Source organism: Mus musculus, chromosome 2, assembly GCF_000001635.26.
Source record: "Mus musculus strain C57BL/6J chromosome 2, GRCm38.p6 C57BL/6J".
Classification (NCBI taxonomy): domain Eukaryota; kingdom Metazoa; phylum Chordata; class Mammalia; order Rodentia; family Muridae; genus Mus; species Mus musculus.
In genome coordinates this window covers 25,319,418-25,332,727 of record NC_000068.7, presented here as the reverse complement: position 1 = coordinate 25,332,727, position 13,310 = coordinate 25,319,418, and the positions used below count along the sequence as shown (strand labels likewise).

Below are 13,310 nucleotides of genomic sequence, written 5' to 3'. Positions count from 1 at the left end.
CGCGTCTTATCGGTCGTTGCGCAAGCTCAGAACCCTAGTCTAAGCACCGCGCCTGCGTACACCCTTGTGCTGGTATTTCCTGGCGGGTCACTGGCGTCACGATACCCGCCCCTGTGCCGTTGACGTTATTTCATCGCGTCCTTACGTCGCTGAATCGCGCGCATCCGCTCCATTGCAGGCGTCCTGCAGACTCCCTGTTGGGGGCGGACTGACTACGGTTTGGAGAAGTGTTCTTTGTTGCAGTTACGTCTGGCTTGAGTTGTGGACTATCACCCTTGCCGGAGTCCTGCGCTCGATCTCGGGGAGCGGGCATCACCCTGGCGCGCCTGGAGGTGAAACGCAAAACTCCTGACCGGAGGAAGGGACGGCCCTGCTGAGGCTGAGTCCTGGGGTGGCTCTGCGCCCTGAGGCCGCGGCCTGGCCTTTCTAGTCGCTCCGGCCTGGGAGCGACCCTTTCTGCGACCATTCCGCTCCTAGCCCTACCTACGTACTCGGCAACGGGTTTAAAACGACCTCACTTTTCCGTGCGCGTGGTTCCCTCGAGGAAAACATGCAAAACGACAAAACTGCCCACTGTCCGGTGGGTGAAACTGCTGCTTCCCAACTTACTTGTGGTATTTCTGAGCATTTGGAGAGTTCCCTACGTTGCGATCATTTAGTTTGAATCTCCTACAGAAGACCTACCTGATCCCGCGCCCCTTCCCTACATTTTTTTTTTTTTTTTTTTGTGGGGTTGGGGGAGGTTCGAGACAGGGTTTCTCTGTATAGCCCTGGCTGTCCTGGAACTCACTCTGTAGACCAGGCTGGCCTCAAACTCAGAAATCCGCCTGCCTCTGCCTCCCGAGTGCTGGGGTTAAAGGCGTTCGCCACCACACCCGGCCCCTTCCCTACTTTTAAGTCCTCACAGATCGCTATTACAATAGTGCTCTCAAATGTAGGTTTTCGGAACCATGGCAGATGGTGCAATGACTTTGAGGTCTGCATATCTTCCAAAATGAAGGCGGAGTTCTTGTTGGCTATTCACGCCAACTCAAGCCAGGTCTACACATTCCCACGTTCTGCTACTGCTTATGACCATGAGGTGGCAGTTGGCATACCAAAGGGCTAGTTAGAGCTCTACGTTAAAAAAAAAAATAAACCTTTGAGGGAAGAAATAGGAAGAGTTTGTTAGACCAAAACAAAATCTGGAGCTGAAAATCTTCCAATTCAAGCCAGGCAAGAATGATAAGCCACTGTGGGACAAATCCTTGTCCAAGTTCAGAATCTAGCGACATTGAAGGTCTTGAAGGGGTTGAAAGAGGAAAACCAAGTCAGCCACAGAGAGCAATGATGAAGTAACCTTGCCCTTCTCATAATTAAAGCAAAGCAACACCTGTCTGTGCCCATATACAGACTCTTAACACTGCAGAGGTAAGGAAGTTACATAGTTCCAAGCCAGCCTGGGCCCCAGAGTGAGTGAAGTCTTGTCTAACAGTACTCAAACAATGGGAAGCTATACCTTTAAGCACACAGAAATTCATTATAGGCCATATATAAGACCTAAAAGAAGTCGAAATAAATTTGGAAAGATTTTGGTCACATAACATATTTTTAGCCATATTTGGACTAGAAAAGTGAGAAATCAATAAATATTTGAAAAGCGTAAACACCACTCTAAATAAGAGGGTTTTGGGTTTTTTTTAAATCACAAACTAAATTAGAAAATAATGTTGAATCAAATGAAAAGGGGGGCTGGAAAGGTGGCTCATTGGTTTGAAGGAGTGTACTATTGTAGAGGACAAGGGTTCCCACATCAGGCACCTTACAACCACCTGTAACTCTAGACCAAGGGTGCCTCTGTGAGCATCTTTATGCAAATGTACATACACACATAAAATTAAAAGTAATATATTTTTGAAAAATTTGAAACTTTGGTTATAAACTTTTACAATAAAAGTGATGGAGGGGGGCTGGTGAGATGGCTCAGTGGGTAAGAGCACCCGACTGCTCTTCCGAAGGTCCGGAGTTCAAATCCCAGCAACCACATGGTGGCTCACAACCATCCGTAACAAGATCTGACTCCCTCTTCTGGAGTGTCTGAAGACAGCTACAGTGTACTTACATATAATAAATAAATAAATCTTAAAAAAAAAAAAAAAAAGTGATGGAGGGGGCTGGAGAGATGGCTCAGTGGTTAAGAGCACTCACTGCTCTTCCAGAGATGCTGAGTTCAATTCCCAGCAACCACATGGTGGCTCACAACCATCTGTAATGGGATCTGATGCTCTCTTCTAGTGTGTCTGAAGGCAGCTACAGTATACTCATATACATAAAATAAATAAACAATTATTTAAAAAAAAAGTGATGGAAAGCCTTAACTGTTTCCACATTAGCAGACTGGAGGAAGAGCTAGCTGTAGCCCCACCTGTGCTTTCAATACTCAGGGGGCTGACACTGGAGGATTTCAAGTTCAAAGTTAGAACTGAATGAGACCCTGTTGGGGAGGATGGAGAAGAAAGGAGGAAAAGAGGGAGAAAGGGGGAGGGAAGAGAGAAATAGATTGTAAGAGACATAAGTCTTTTATATGTCAGATCTTATATGTGGCCTATGATGAACACTTGTGCATTTGAAGGTATAGCTTCCTGTTGTTTGGGTACTGTGTGATAGTTTCAGTTAGGCCAAATGGTTGCCAGCACTGAACAGCAAGATAGAAGACAGTGTACTCATAAATCAAGAGGCTTAGGTAAAATAGAAAAACTCTTAAGTTACAAGGTGGTAAAACCAACTCAAGAAGTGGGAAATGGAGAAATACCTATAAAGAAATTTACTTTAAATCTGTGGCACACCCTACAATCCCAACACACTGGAGGTTAAGGCAGAGGGATTTCACGGTCAGAATTGGTGGTTGAGTTGGGAGAATTTTTGTGAGCTTGAGGATAATCTAAGCTACACAGTGAGTTTAAGGCCAGTTTGAAATGTGTAGTAAAGCACCGTCTCAAACAAAACCACCCACCCACCAACAAAAGGGTCCGAACCGGCCGGGCGTGGTGGCGCACGCCTCTAATCCCAGCACTTGGGAGGCAGAGGCAGGCGGATTTCTGAGTTCGAGGCCAGCCTGGTCTACACAGTGGGTTCCAGGACAGCCAGGGCTACTCAGAGAAACCCTCTCTCGAGAAAACCAAAAAAAAAAAAAAACAAAAACCAAAAAAAAAAAAAAAAAAAAAAGGTCTGAACCGTATATGTCTCCCTTCTCATAAGGCCACACCAGCATTCTTCCAGCTACTTGAGCCTATGAACTTTGGAGTTATTCTTGGGCCCTCATCTTTCTTTTAGGACAGGGCTCCTCTGTCCCTGGCTGTCCTGGAACTACAGAGCAGGCCAGCCTCAAACTCAGGGAAATCTACCTGCCTTTGCCTCTTGAGTGCTGGGATTAAAAAAGTGTGGAGTTTTATCTAAACAACAAAAGTAATTATATTGAGTCATGGTCCTTAACACTTATTTAGACTGGATTTAACATTAGAGAATTCATCTTGTGTAAAACCCTAGGACTATAAAGAACAGGTGAGGTCTTTAAACCTCAATCCTTAGTCAGGATAAATGAATTCATATTTGTAGGAACTACATGTAATTACTCTGAATGGGTAAGATATGTATTCTCTTTATAAATGTAAAAAGTAGAGTAAAACCTTTGCTCAGACCTCAATCTCTCTCTCTTTCTCTCTGTCTGCCTGTCTGTCTGTCTGTCTGTCTGTCTCCACTCAGCTCTGTAATGACAGAAGATATGTGCTGTCATGCCTGGGTTTTCATATAGGTCTGTGTTATGGAGTTCCCGACCCCTGAAAAAAGCTTAGAGACTGAATCCAATTGTAATTAAAAGATTGATTGATTATGGCTGGCTGAACAACAATCTCTTGAGCCAAACCTAAAACTAACATGAGAAGGTGGATGAAGAAAGGATCGTTTTTATTATTTTATTTTTATTTTATTTTTTTGAAATTTTTATTTTATGTGTATCGGTGTTTTGCAGGCATGTATGCATACCTTTTGTATGAAGTATCCATGAAGGCCAGAAGAGGGCACTGTTGCCACTGGGACCAGAGTGACCAATTGTTAGTCATGTAGTGTTCGTACTGGGATTCGAGCCTGGAAGAGCAGCCAGTGTTAATCACGCAGCCATCTCTTCAGCCCCCAAGGGAAGGACTTTTAAGCCTGAAAAACTGCAGGAAACCCTCGAGTGTCTGCATAAGCAACTCAAGAGCTGTTTTGCTCTGCCGCATAAGCAAGTTACAGCAGCAAACAAGTAGTTGGTCATAACATAACACGTAGCTGGTCACTGCCGTAGGTGTGTGTGGGGTTGGGGGCATGTCACTGAGTCCAGGTTACTGGGAATTTATCTTCTAGGGACTGGAGTCAAAAAGACAAAGAGCTAGTGGGTACCAAGCTGGATGCCTAGCATAAAATGGAGTTACAGTAGCCATCACGTTGGGGACCCCTCAGATACACAGTGCTTGCTCTTTACCGCTGAACCCCTCACACCTCAATCATAATATACAAAAAGGATTTTTGTTCTTTTTATTGTTTTTGTTGAGACACGGTCTTGTTGCATGGATCTCTTGATTTTTGTTTCTTTGAAGGAAAAATATTTAGCTGAACCCAGGTGTAGTGGTGCACGCCTTTAATCCCAGCACTTGAGAGGCAGAGGCAGGTGGATCTCAGTGAGTTCTAGGCCAGCCTGGTCTAAAGAGAAAGTTCCAAACCCAGCCAGAACTACAGCTCTGTCTCCAAAAAAGAAAATTCGATTGAAAGACACAAATTTAAGTATACATTTATTTAACAAATGGAAAATCAAAGCTAGAAATCCAAAGAGGTTAGAGTAGGTTCCACAAGCTGGAGGAGGGGAGCAACAAAGTCCTGTAGGGTGGATTTTTAAAAGACTTTATGAGGTAGGTAGCAGTAGCATATTTGTAGGGTAAGGTGACCCTTTTTCTCTTTATAAGTGTGTTAGGGGATTTCCTCACCCCTTCAAGTCTCATAGCCAGTTTTTAGGAGAGTAAAGAATAAAACTTGAGCAGTGCCATCTTTGCAAGCACTGGGTCAAAGTCTTCCGGAGACTGACCTCATGGTTAAATACAATAGAATTTGTGACCTTTGTTACAAAAAGAATGAATTCTATTGACTGATAAACAGAGCTTGGGGCCTAAGAGCAGTGGTTCTCAACCCTGAAGAAGGCTTGGGGCTATACTGGGATCCCAAATACCCAGTGTAGTCGACATCTGGCTAATAAAGACTTTCTATTGGCTTAAATCCATGTTTGGGCAGTCTTCTCTGCTAAATACCCCGCAACAGTACATGCAGGCAAAGCACTTATCCACATAAAATAAAAATTAAAATTAAAATTAAAGATCCGTAAGTAAACAACCTCAAAATCTAGTGGCTAAAATATAGCAAAGGGCCAGGGTATACTTCAGTGGGGGAGCATTTATTCAGCGTATGCAAATCCCTGGTTCAATCTGCAGCATCATCAAAAATTGTTATGAAAACCAAAAACTAGGCATAATGTATATCTATAATATGAAGGTGGAGGATCAGGAGCTCAAGGTCATCTTGCTATATAGCAAATTAGAGGTCATCCTGGGCTCATTGTGACTGTTTCAAAACAAAACAAAAAAGCAAGATGGCCTTCCTTTACCACTGAACATTCCAGCAGACCCAGTGGAAATGCCCCCTCTTGCTGCCAGGCTGCTATGACTCAGCCTTATCCCTAAGCCAGCCTCAACCTGTGTCGTTTGGTGTTTCCTGTGTGATATATCCTGTGAGGGGTCCTCTCTTGCAGCCCTAGGCTTCCACCCATGCTTAGCGGCTCCAGCAGTGTAGATGATTGGCCCTAGACTTCCCAAGAAGTATCTGCCCTCCATCACAGGGCCACAGCTAGTGGTGAGGGATTGATTTGCTATTTAACCCCGAGGAGGACTTACTGCTCCCAGGGAGAAGGAGGCTTGCGAATTCTCCCGAAGAGACCAAGAAGTTCATGTGACTGGCAGGGCTGTGTCACTCAACTGAGCATTATCCCAGAGTTGCAGGGCTAAGTATACATGTTCACATGAGAGATGGAGCTGAATGCAGCGGTTGTAAAACACTTATCAGGCCTGAAGGGTTCCTAAAAAGTTTGCCAGGCATGGTGGCGCATGCCTTTATTCCCAGCACTGGGAAGGCAGAGGCAGGCGGATTTCTGAGTTTGAGGCCAGCCTGGTCTACAGAGTGAGTTCCAGGACAGCCAGGACTACATGGAGAAACCCTGTCTTGGAAAAAAAAAAAAAAATATATATATATATATATATATATATATATATATATATATATTCAAAATCAAATACATAATAAATTTGGGTATTTCTGGTAATGTTCATCCAGGTTACACAGTGTAAATTCACTGAAGCCTTAGTTAACAAACAACCTGTGTGCTTTATACTTCACATGGTGTTACAAATATTAACAGGCTACCTGCAAAACGTTGGCTCAGAGCCGGGCAGTGGTGGTGCACCAGCCTGGTCTACAAAGTGAGTTCCAGGACAGCCAGGGCTACACAGAGAAACCCTGTCTTAAAAACAAAACAAACAAAACAAAACAAAAAACAAACCAGTTGGCTCAGACATGAGTTCTGGATTTCAGGGTTTGCACTGTGCATACCAAGCTCCCTTCCTCACAGGCACAGAGTGGTCTAATTCTATAAAACAAACACTTTATTGTTTTACTACCATTATTCCTAAACATGTGTCAAACTACTATATCTCTTGATTGTATCATGTAAAAAAAATTTCTGTTTTTTAAAGTTTCATTTGAATTTCTTTTCTTTTTCTTTCCTTGAGACAGGGTTTCTCTATGTATCCCTGGCTGTCCTGGAACTCATTCTGAAGACCAGTCTGGCCTTGAACTCAGTGATCCACCTGCCTCTGCCTGCTGAGCACTGGATTTAAAAAGGGCCACTATGCCTGGCCCTTCATCTGAGTTTCTGACTTGAGTTTCAAAACAATTGTTCAGTGGATTTTGCCTTGGAATCAGGACTGTGTGTGTGACCTTTTTTTTTTTTTAAGAATTATTGATTTGTTTTATGTGTATGAGCACACTGTAGCTGTACAGATGGTTGTGAGCCTTCATGTGGTTGCTGGGAATTGAACTCAGGACTTCTGCTCACTCTGACCCAGAGATCTATTTATTGTTATATGTAAGTACACTGTTCTTATATGTAAGTAGCTGTCTTCTGATACAACAGAAGAAGGCGTCAGATCTCATTACGGATGGTTGTGAGCCACCACCATGTGGTTGCTGGGATTTGAACTCAGGACCTTCAGAAGAGCAGTCAGTGCTCTTAACCGCTGAGCCATCTCAACAGCCCAGTATCTGACTATTTTTAAAGTGGTCCTAAATATATGAAGCAGTAATCTTAGCACTAGTGATGGTTACAATCAAAATGCCAGTCAACTCTGAAAAACATTAAAGATGTTCTTCAAACTGCAGTATCTGATATTCAACCAAGACATAATTCCTTTTTTGTTGTTGTTGAAGATTTTAGAGCGACATGATTTGTTGACAGAGATCAGTGTAGACTCCTGTCATGGCACACGTGTAGTGGGCACAGGATAGCCCACTGTATGGATCTCAGGGGTTACACTCAAGTCATCAGGCTTGACAAAAGCACCCTCACTTCCTTCCCGAGCCCTCTCCCTGACCCGGGATTTAATTTATGCGAAAATTGACATTGTCCTCACAGTGGCACACACATTTAATCTCAGCTCTCATAAGGCAGGGTGCAGATAGAGCTCTGTGAGTTCAAGGCCAGACACGGCTACATAGAAAGACCCTGTCTCAAATGTTGTATTTATTTTATTTGTATGAGTGTGTGGCTTGCACATGTGTATGAGCATCACATGCATGCCTAGGGTCTGTGACAACCAGGAGAGGGCTGGGACTGGGGTTAGAGATGGTTATGAACCACTACATGAGTTCAGGGAACTTAATCAGTCTCTTCTAAAAGAGTAACAAGAGCTCTTAAGCACCATCTTAAGGTTTCTATTGCTGAAATGAAGCACCATGACCAAAAAACAAGGAAAGGGTTTGCCTGGCTTACACTTCCACATCAGTGTTCATCTTTGGAGGAAGTCAGGGCAGGAACTAGCTCTGTACCTCTGCCACCACACCAGTTCTGCTCCTCTCCATAGCACCTCTTTGTTCCTGTCTGTCACCTATTCTTTCCTGCAGGGGAGGGCTTATCTTTTGGAGCTGGGGGGTGACACGTTTGTGGCTGGCTAGCCACAGGCATTTTCTTTTTTTTCTTTTCTTTTTGGTTTTGCTTTTTTTGTTTTTTTTTTTTTTTTTGAGACAGGGTGACAGGCATTTTCTTAATTGAGGTTCCCTCCTCTCAGATGACTCCAGCTTGTATCAAGTTGACATTAAACTATCCAGCACAACCACTGAGCAATGTTTTCATCCCTAGAGGAAGAGAGAGCCCCTGGAAAACTCCAGGAATTATGGGAGGAGCAAAAGGACTTTAAGAGCTTATACATTAGGAGCACAGAGTAACATTGGGTCATAATCAAAATTGTGGTTGGTTTTCCTGGGGAGTCCTGGCAGTTTCTTCTAAAGCTGGGCCTGAGCACCACTTGTAAGTAGACCTAATGCCCAGCTGTGCAGTATAACAGTGGACCCTTGCTCCTGGCTCTAGGAGTGCCACGCACTCCAGTCGAGTCAGCTTGACAGGCCGAGAGGCCTGGAAGCCACTCACGAGGCAGAGAGTTTCTCGGAAACTCACCTCCTGGAGTCTGGCGTTCTCTCTAACCCATACATTAATATTCCATATTCCATTCCCGCGTTAGTCTGGTGTATGGATCCACGTGCTCTCTTTTAGTATTATCCTATTATAAGTGCCTTTTAAGATTGAATTCTGACATAGCTAAGCCTTCACCAGTGTTCCAACAGTCCTAGAAAGTCCTTGAGCAGACCATGGGCTTGGATTTCAGTAAGAATGTTGCTATTCAGTGACATTCAGAATTGCCTCTGGTATTACACTATCACGTTGAATAAAAGCTAAGTCACTGCCCTACACATGAATTTACCATCATCTAGGAAGAAGGAAGTTTGAGACCTAAAGAGGAACCAGAATAGATACTTAGAACTATAGATAGCTGAGTTACACCCATACACACGTATTTACAATGGCCTAGGGGGAAGGTGGACTATACAATAGACTAAAATAGGAACTATGGCAAGGGCACGAAGCCCTTGACCCTGGCTTCTTAGATTAAGTGAATCTTAGGTGGAGCTCTTGTTGATCCCGGTTGTTAACAATGAATTCTATCCCAGGTGGTTCCTGTTAGACCTTCTGTGTTTGTATTCCTCTGTTTTGTGTAAGAATCCAGTAACCTCTTTGTACCTTGCAGGTGTGTCACCCAACTTCCCTATTTTCTTCTGTATAAAAAGTTTGATGCTCGATTTGACAAATTACATTCAGATTCTACACAACCTCTCCTGTGTGCATCTATCTGTCATTCCATCCAACGCTTTGCCCACCTGCGACTAGAGACCCGTTCCATGCAGACAAAGGGGCCCAGAGGATCTGCGGCATAGGAGAACCCCACCCATACCCCTTACAAAGAGAAAGGGGTTGTTGGAAATTTTTCCCTTAATCAGCATCTTTTCCCAGAACCTTGATGCCAGGCATTAAAGCACAAACATCCATTTATACAGATTGCAACTAAACTCAAAACATCGATGCTCCTGACCTACTTAGAACAGCTAGAGGCTAGGGATCTAACACAGCCAGCCAAGAGCTGGCTCAGTTTGGATTCCAGAACCACATAACATAACAAATAAGGCCATGCTAGCCTGTAACCCCAGAGTAGGAATGCTCGGCTCAGGAGGATGCGGAGACTTGTTGGACAGCTGGTCTGCTCAAACTGTGAGGCAAAGTGGCTCACTGAGTACAAGTCCTTGTTGCCAAGCCAATCCCGATAACCTGGGTTCTATCCCTGGGGTTCACACAGTGGAAGGATAGAATCAATTTGCACAAGTTGTCCTCTCACCTCCACATGCTTACAAAGGATATATACACAAATAAAAAAATAATGTAGAGAGTGGTTGAGGAAGACACCATATGTTGACCCTGACCCCATATATACACACACACACACACCACACACACTTTTGTATTCATACACATGAATACATATACAATACACTACACTTGTACCCCCACATATAAATACTGTGTGTGTATGTGTGCATTTGTGTGTGTACGCGTGTGCATGTATACATGCAAGTGTGCTGGGGAAAAAAAGTGGCCTTGATATCTTTGTCTTTTATTTGGTAGTCTTAACCAGAGAGGAGAGAGGTTCCAGGCAACCCTTAGTAGGACATTCTTGTCTAGCTGGCTGATTTGACATGAGACATGAGGAAGGCAGCCCAAACCACAAGTCTGCAGTAGCAGAGAGCCTCACATGAGACCTAAAGACTGAATCCTTTGCTCTATATTTCCTTCAAAGTGTGACATCTGAAGCACTTAAAGTTCTGGAACTTTTTTCTCCACATTCAGTGCCAGAGAGGACAGGAATGGGGATGGGAAAGAGGGGTAGTGGTGGAGGTGCGTGGTGGGACAGTGGATAATACTGTAGGTCAGGAGGTGATATAGGCTGCTTTAGAATTTCTGCTGGTGACTGGCTGTTCTCTGTGAAGCCCTTGGCTACCCTAGGTCAAGCATAGAAGCCCTGACCCAGTCACTTTACCTGGTGGCTTGGCCTAATGCTGGCCAGTCCCACTCCTCAGACTAAGCAGAAGCAGCATCTATCAGTTGAACACTAGGTAAAGGCCTGTCATCTGACCATGGGGCCAGTATATAGAGATAATCTGCACATGACCTACCTCTCCTCTCTTTTCCAGTTTCCTCCTTTCAAACAGCTTCCACTTGGTGAGAATGCACTCATAGGCCTTGTGACATAAGCCTGGGTCACAAGGATTCATTCACCTCTAGTGAGGATGCAGAGCCCAGTTCTTTCTCAACTTCTGATCTGAGATATGAGGGCAAAGCCCAATGGGCCAGCCTGGGTGGATTAGCAATCCATATTTCACCAGGCAGTGGTGGCACATACCTTTAATCCCAGCACTTGGGAGGCAGAAGCAGGCAGAACTGTGAGTTTGAGGCCAGCCTGGTTTACAGAGTGAGTTGCAGGACACCCAGGGCTACACAGAGAAACCAAACCCTGTTTTGAAAAACAAAATAAAACCAAAAAGCAAAGCGAAAAAACAAAAAAAAGCCACATTTGTCCATGAACTGAGGTCAATGAGTCCTGTCTTAAACTAGGAGTTGGAGAGGGCAAACCCCTTCACAGTTGGGCTGCAATTGGCAGAGCAGTGGAGTAGCATGGGTAGACTCATAAGCATTCATAGTCTCCTTTGTTGATGCTCTTTACACAACAGAGTTTCCTATACTAGCCTGGGGGCAGATCCCATCCAGGGGTTCCACCACAGAACAATTCTGAGCATCTTTGGTCATGTTCACAGCCTTTGCCTCCCCAGGACCCCGTGAGGTCTCAACCCAAGACAGTTTGTCAGTCAGTCTGTTACTGCAGCAGGCAGAAACACGATTGGTGGCTTGTATGACTGTATCCAACCAAGCCCCTGAGGAATAAGAGGGAACAGAGTCAAAAGAGATGGTGGGTCGAAGAGGCTGTGCCTTCTCCCTGCCCTCACTATTGAGCCCTTTCCAAGGAGTTTAGACCAAAAGATTGAGGACCCACAGCCCAAGAAGAGCCCAAGAATTGCTGGCAAATGGGCTCTCAGGAAGGGAAACTCTGTTGCGTGACAAATCTTCCCTGGTATAAATAAGTAGCTCTACCATGGTCAATTTCAGATTCCTACGTGGGAACAACTACCTACTGATCATTGAATATTCAGCAAAAAGATCTAACATGTCAGAAGGAACAGTCTTTGGTTCATGGGGTGGATGGGTGGTTCCTGCCCTATCATGAAGTGACAGAGCCCAGGCCCACCCCTATACAGCCTTCAGGCCCTGACTTGTCAGAAACCACAGATGTCTGGAGATGGCCCCAACATGTGTGCAGATGGTGCCAGCTCCGGGACTCCTGAAAGCTGTTAGAGCCTCGAGGCCATGAGGCTGAGCTCTTTCCTCTGTGTTCTTTAATGCCAGAACAGAGAGTGTGCAGACATGGAACCTCCGGGCAGCAGAGAAAAGAAAGGGAGCCAAGACAGGGGTCTTAGACAGTGCCACAGGCCTGCCTGTCCTCTGCTCTGGAAGACAGCTTTAACAAGAGGACTCAGGAGTGTGAACGTGTGGGTCCAGGATTCTCCCCTGCACTGCTCAGCACATAGGTGTGACGACCTCCTCCTTTATCCCCTAGGAAGCATTTACAGGGGAGCCTGCAAAATCCTGGTTGCTATTGGAAATACTGATGTCACTGGCAGGGGTGGAGCTTCAGCAGTTTTTTTTTTTTTTTTAATTTGGGAAAGGCTGTACTTTACATGGCAGGAGGGGGACAAAGAATTAGGATTGCCAGACTGAGAAACAAGGAGAGCTCTGGGAAATGACTGCTGGGAGCAAGATGCAGTTCACACTGGTGAACAGCCAAAGAGAGGAAGCAGGGAATACAAAATAATCTAATTCAGACAGTGCTGCCTGATGTCTAACCTTGCTTTAGCTGCTATAAACAGCTTCCTCTGTCCTTGGTCTCCTTCAGGTCTCCTAGAAGGTACCACTCTATAGTAGAGGAGCCAATGTCACACCTATTTTTTCTTTTTCTTCTTTTTAAATTTTCTTTCTTTTCTTTTCTTTCCTTTCCTTCCCCCCCCCCCCCCCCGAGACAGGGTTTCTCTGTATAGCCCTGGCTGTCCTGGAACTCACTTTGTAGACCAGGCTGGCCTCGAACTCAGAAATCTGCCTGCCTCTGCCTTCAGAGTGCTGGGATTAAAGTCGTGCACCACCTCCGCCCGGCCGTCACACCTATTCTTAACCTCCAGAAGGGAGTCTAAGTCACGGATCCAAGGTGTGGTGTTCCCCTCCCTCCAATTTGGTTTTATTTATTTATAGACAGATCCTGTTACTCACTATGTAGCCCAGGCTGGCCTTGAACTCTAGCAATCCTATCTCACCCTCTAGAGTGTATCCAACTCTCTCCTATAATACTGAGCCCTATCAGAAGGAAATCACCAATATCCTTCCCCCAGCGGTATAGAGGGACAGGGCCTCTTCCTGACCTTGGAAGAATCAAGTCCCAAAATATTACAAACTGTAGGTAAGAACTTCTACTTGAGCGCGCACACTCAAG

The 13,310-nt window shown here is 44.8% G+C and overlaps 1 long non-coding RNA gene across 1 annotated transcript; it reads left to right on the top strand.

Annotated features, from left to right (window-relative positions):
• Window positions 1–156: 156 nt before the first annotated feature.
• On the top strand, window positions 157–5,278 carry AA543186 (expressed sequence AA543186). The gene is made up of 2 exons (NR_027448.1): window positions 157–580; window positions 4,007–5,278. It is a non-coding gene; the product is annotated as an expressed sequence AA543186 (long non-coding RNA).
• Window positions 5,279–13,310: the final 8,032 nt, after the last annotated feature.